The sequence below is a fragment of the Bactrocera oleae genome, unplaced genomic scaffold (assembly GCF_042242935.1).
Source record: "Bactrocera oleae isolate idBacOlea1 unplaced genomic scaffold, idBacOlea1 ctg00000013.1, whole genome shotgun sequence".
Classification (NCBI taxonomy): Eukaryota; Metazoa; Arthropoda; class Insecta; order Diptera; family Tephritidae; genus Bactrocera; species Bactrocera oleae.
This window is the reverse complement of record NW_027212756.1, coordinates 14,554-20,000: the sequence shown is the minus strand read 5'-3', so window position 1 is coordinate 20,000 and position 5,447 is coordinate 14,554. Positions and strand designations below refer to the sequence as shown.

Here is a 5,447-nt window from a genome sequence, read left to right as displayed (position 1 = left end):
AACCTGATCAAGTATAGTTCACCATCTTTCGGGTCACAGCATATATGCTCAAGGTACGCTCCAGTTAGAGGTATAAATAATAATAAATTATCATTATACATAACTATATGGAACGCCCCGGGATTGAATTAATAATGTAATACATTAAAAATTAATCCCATTATTAATACAGTTAAGTTAATTTCGCCATTAGGTTTAATATAACCCAATGACTTGCACATATGTTAGACTCCTTGGTCCGTGTTTCAAGACGGGTCCCGAAGGTATCCTGAATCTTTCGCATTGTTAATCATATAAATGCATACAATTAATATTAAAATCAATGATAATAATATTATTGTAAAATTCAAAAGAATTTTAGCATTATATATAATAAAATCTATCAACACTTTATCAAATCATCAGTAATTATTCTATGTTAATAAGCTAAAAGCAAATTAATTTGAATAAACTTAAAAACCAATGATCTTTTGATAAATATTTTATTATGTTAATAGATTACAATGTCCTTATATGAAAAAAATGCACACTATTATTATAATATTTAAAATTAAATACTACAGTTATAATGATGAATTTTTCATAATGGATATTCAGGTTCATCGGGCTTAACCTCTAAGCAGTTTCACGTACTATTTAACTCTCTATTCAGAGTTCTTTTCAACTTTCCCTCACGGTACTTGTTTACTATCGGTCTCATGGTTATATTTAGTTTTAGATGGAGTTTACCACCCACTTAGTGCTGCACTATCAAGCAACACGACTCTTTGGAAATATCTTTCTAGTAATCATTAACGTTATACGGGCCTGGCACCCTCTATGGGTAAATGGCCTCATTTAAGAAGGACTTAAATCGTTAATTTCTCATACTAGATATTAAGATATTCCATACACTGCATCTCACATTTGCCATATAGACAAAGTGACTTAGTGCTGAACTATTTTCTTTTCGCTCGCCGCTACTAAGAAAATCCTTGTTAGTTTCTTTTCCTCCCCTCATTAATATGCTTAAATTCAGAGGGTAGTCCCATATGAGTTGAGGTTGTATAAAATATATTTTAGATTGATTTGTTTATTTTTATTTAATTTTTTTGCTATTTGCTATTTTAAAGAAATATATTTTTATATCTTGATTACTCAATATTATTCAATCTTTTCATCCCTTTTTAAAATTCATAATATAATAATTAATAAAATTAACAACATTATTCCTCCACATATCATATATTTTTTTTTATTATAAATTTTTCTCAATACAATAGAGTGAATTAATTCTAGAATAAAAATTTATTTTATGCTAGACATTCCTCTTATGTATTATTTAATATAATTTAAATAATGTTGAAAATTTTTTCTTTTATGGGAATACTAAGATTCTCATTTATCATAAATTTTCGTTCAAATATGAGGTATTCAAGAATATATTTTCTATATTTCTTTTTATGCTATTAATATTATGGATTGAAAAATACAATCCAATAATATGCCATATGCTTAAATTCTATTAATTGACTAAAAGAATAAGCAACTAATTTAGCATAGTCTTACAACCCTCAACCATATGTAGTCCAAGCAGCACTTTAAAATTAATTAAAGTACATAACAGCATGGACCGCAATATGCGTTCAAAATGTCGATGTTCATGTGTCCTGCAGTTCACACGATGACGCACAGTTTGCTGCGTTCTTCATCGACCCATGAGCCGAGTGATCCACCGCTTAGAGTGATAATTTTTTTGTATTTTTTTAATTCAAAGTCAAAGAATTTTAATTTATTGAAAGTATTAATAATTAATCAATAATAAATTTTTAATACATAAGTTTAAAACATCTTTCAATAAATTGTAATTTTAAACCCAAACATTTGCAGCTGCGCATGTCTTAGGTCAACAAAAACAGTAATACCTTTTATATATTATTTTCTTCTCTATTTGTGCGTTTTCTTTTTTTAAATTTTTCAACATGTTTTTAATCACAAATAGAAAATACCATAAAAAAAAGGTATTACACACGTTAATGTGAACAAGTTAACTTATCATTTATAATATTTTATATAAATATCACAATTAAATATTATTTTCTATATAAATAATAAGTACAGCTATATGTTTAAAGGTTTTTTTATTGCGTTCAAATACAATGTATGCGAAGTTCACAATATAATATATATTGTCATAATGCATTACAAGGAGTTAAAAAAAAAAAAAAACAGAAAAACATTCAAAACATTGTATAATTCAAAACATTTTGAATGAAAAGAACAAAAAGAAAACTTTTTTTTCTTTTTTATTCTTTTTTTTTATTTTGTTTTTATATAATTATTTTTTTTTCTTTTCGGATAGGAACACAATAATGATCCTTCCGCAGGTTCACCTACGGAAACCTTGTTACGACTTTTACTTCCTCTAAATAATCAAGTTCGGTCAACTTTTGCGAAACAACCGTGAAACACAAGGCGTCACAGTGATCACGTCCGGAGACCTCACTAAATAATTCAATCGGTAGTAGCGACGGGCGGTGTGTACAAAGGGCAGGGACGTAATCAATGCGAGTTAATGACTCACACTTACTGGGAATTCCAAGTTCATGTGAACAGTTTCAGTTCACAATCCCAAGCATGAAAGTGGTTCAGCGGTTTACCCGGACCTCTCGGTCTAGGAAATACACGTTGATACTTTCATTGTAGCGCGCGTGCAGCCCAGGACATCTAAGGGCATCACAGACCTGTTATTGCTCAATCTCGTTACTGCTAGACGCAATTTGTCCATTTAAGAAGCTAGTGTCCTTATAATGGGACAAACCAACAGGTACGACTCCACTTATATAAACACATTCAAACACTTGTACATTCAAGATGAACGCATGAATGAAGGCTATATAAGCTTCAACACCATAATCCTGAAAGCATCTATTTAATATATTTGAGTCTCGTTCGTTATCGGAATTAACCAGACAAATCACTCCACGAACTAAGAACGGCCATGCACCACCACCCATAGATTCGAGAAAGAGCTATCAATCTGTCTTACACGCTTATGTTCGGACCTGGTAAGTTTTCCCGTGTTGAGTCAAATTAAGCCGCAGGCTCCACTCCTGGTGGTGCCCTTCCGTCAATTCCTTTAAGTTTCAGCTTTGCAACCATACTTCCCCCGGAGCCCAAAAGCTTTGGTTTCCCGGGAAGCGACTGAGAGAGCCATAGTAGTAGCTACACCCAATTGCTAGCTGGCATCGTTTATGGTTAGAACTAGGGCGGTATCTGATCGCCTTCGAACCTCTAACTTTCGTTCTTGATTAATGAAAACATCTTTGGCAAATGCTTTCGCTTAAGTTAGTCTTACGACGGTCCAAGAATTTCACCTCTCGCGTCGTAATACTAATGCCCCCAAACTGCTTCTATTAATCATTACCTCTTGATCTAAAAACCAATGAAAGTAGAACAGAGGTCTTATTTCATTATTCCATGCACAAAATATTCAGGCATTTGGAGCCTGCTTTAAGCACTCTAATTTGTTCAAAGTAATTGTACCGGCCCACAACAACACTCGATGAAGAGCACTGAAGCAGGTTTAAATAGGAGGAATATATAAAAAATACATTGTATTAATTATATATAAGAACTCCACCGGTAATACGCTTACATACATAAGGTAATGTACATACCACAATTATAGTTGTACTACCCGTATGAAGCACAAATTCAACTACGAACGTTTTAACCGCAACAACTTTAATATACGCTATTGGAGCTGGAATTACCGCGGCTGCTGGCACCAGACTTGCCCTCCAATAGGTCCTTGTTAAAGGATTTAAAGTGTACTCATTCCAATTACAGGGCCTCGGATATGAGTCCTGTATTGTTATTTTTCGTCACTACCTCCCCGAACTGGGAGTGGGTAATTTACGCGCCTGCTGCCTTCCTTAGATGTGGTAGCCGTTTCTCAGGCTCCCTCTCCGGAATCGAACCCTGATTCCCCGTTACCCGTTGCAACCATGGTAGTCCTAGATACTACCATCAAAAGTTGATAGGGCAGACATTTGAAAGATCTGTCGTCGGTACGAGACCATACGATCTGCAAGTTATCTAGAGTTCAACCAATATAACGATCGAATAATCGCTTGGTTTTAGCCTAATAAAAGCACACGTTCCAAAAGGTCCGTGTTTATTTTGCATGTATTAGCTCTAGAATTACCACAGTTATCCAAGTAACTGTTAACGATCTATGGAACCATAACTGATATAATGAGCCTTTTGCGGTTTCACTTTTAATTTGTTTGTACTTAGACATGCATGGCTTAATCTTTGAGACAAGCATATAACTACTGGCAGGATCAACCAGAATAATATATATTTCTTTTTTATATAATATTTTTTATATTATATAAAAGTTTAAAATGATATTTTCTTATTTGAAAATTATACACAAATACACAAAACATAAAAACATTTACAATATACACAACAATTTTTCTATGTTTCTTTCTTTATTATATTTTTTTTCATTATATTTCATTTCTATTGTGTGATTTTGAAATGGATTTTTTTAATTTTTGTTTTGGTATCGTGAAAAGAATTTTCGTTCTCTATACATATTATTATTTAATTATTATGTAAGAACGATATTTCTTCTTATATTGGCAAAATTTTCAAATAATATCATTCTATACATTTTACTTTATTTCAATGCATATAGTAATATATATACATTTTTTTAAGAGTATATACATTTTTTTCTTGATTTGAAATTAATAATTTCAAATTCTATTATATTTATTTCAATAATAAATATATGATAAAAAGTATTTTCGGGTGCAACACATTAATATTTTATTTTATTTAAAAACCATCCTTTTACACATATATTTTATGAGTAAATATTAGAATAGCTCACAAATAAAACTAAAATATTGTTTAATATTTATTTCTACAATATGTTAGTATAGAATAATAGATTTTTTATGTTTTTGTATAAAACAAAATCTATTTCTATTTAAACTAACTGTAGGAAACCAGGAATAAAAAACGCTCATTATATACAATATGTTAGTACAGAATATAGAGTTTTGTATAAAACAAAATCTATTTCTATTTAAACTAACTGTATAAAAACCAGGAATAAAAAACGCTCATTATATACAATATGTTAGTACAGAATATAGAGTTTTGTATAAAACAAATCTATTTCTATTTAAACTAACTGTATAAAAACCAGGAATAAAAAACGCTCATTATATACAATATGTTAGTACAGAATATAGAGTTTTGTATAAAACAAAATCTATTTCTATTTAAACTAACTGTATAAAAACCAGGAATAAAAAACGCTCATTATATACAATATGTTAGTACAGAATATAGAGTTTTGTATAAAACAAAATCTATTTCTATTTAAACTAACTGTATAAAAACCAGGAATAAAAAACGCTTATATACAATATGTTAGTACAGAA

General features: G+C 30.5%; 2 non-coding genes and 1 pseudogene across 2 annotated transcripts; all 3 read right to left on the bottom strand.

Moving 5' to 3' along the window:
* LOC138858757 (large subunit ribosomal RNA) overlaps positions 1-1,045 on the bottom strand; it is a 4,660-nt pseudogene extending 3,615 nt beyond the window's left edge.
* Positions 1,046-1,547: 502 nt separating this feature from the next.
* On the bottom strand, positions 1,548-1,726 carry LOC138858740 (5.8S ribosomal RNA). The gene has a single exon (XR_011397774.1). It is a non-coding gene; the product is annotated as a 5.8S ribosomal RNA (ribosomal RNA).
* A 623-nt stretch (positions 1,727-2,349) lies between these two features.
* Positions 2,350-4,339, bottom strand: LOC138858738 (small subunit ribosomal RNA). The gene has a single exon (XR_011397772.1). It is a non-coding gene; the product is annotated as a small subunit ribosomal RNA (ribosomal RNA).
* Between the last annotated feature and the right edge of the window lie 1,108 nt (positions 4,340-5,447).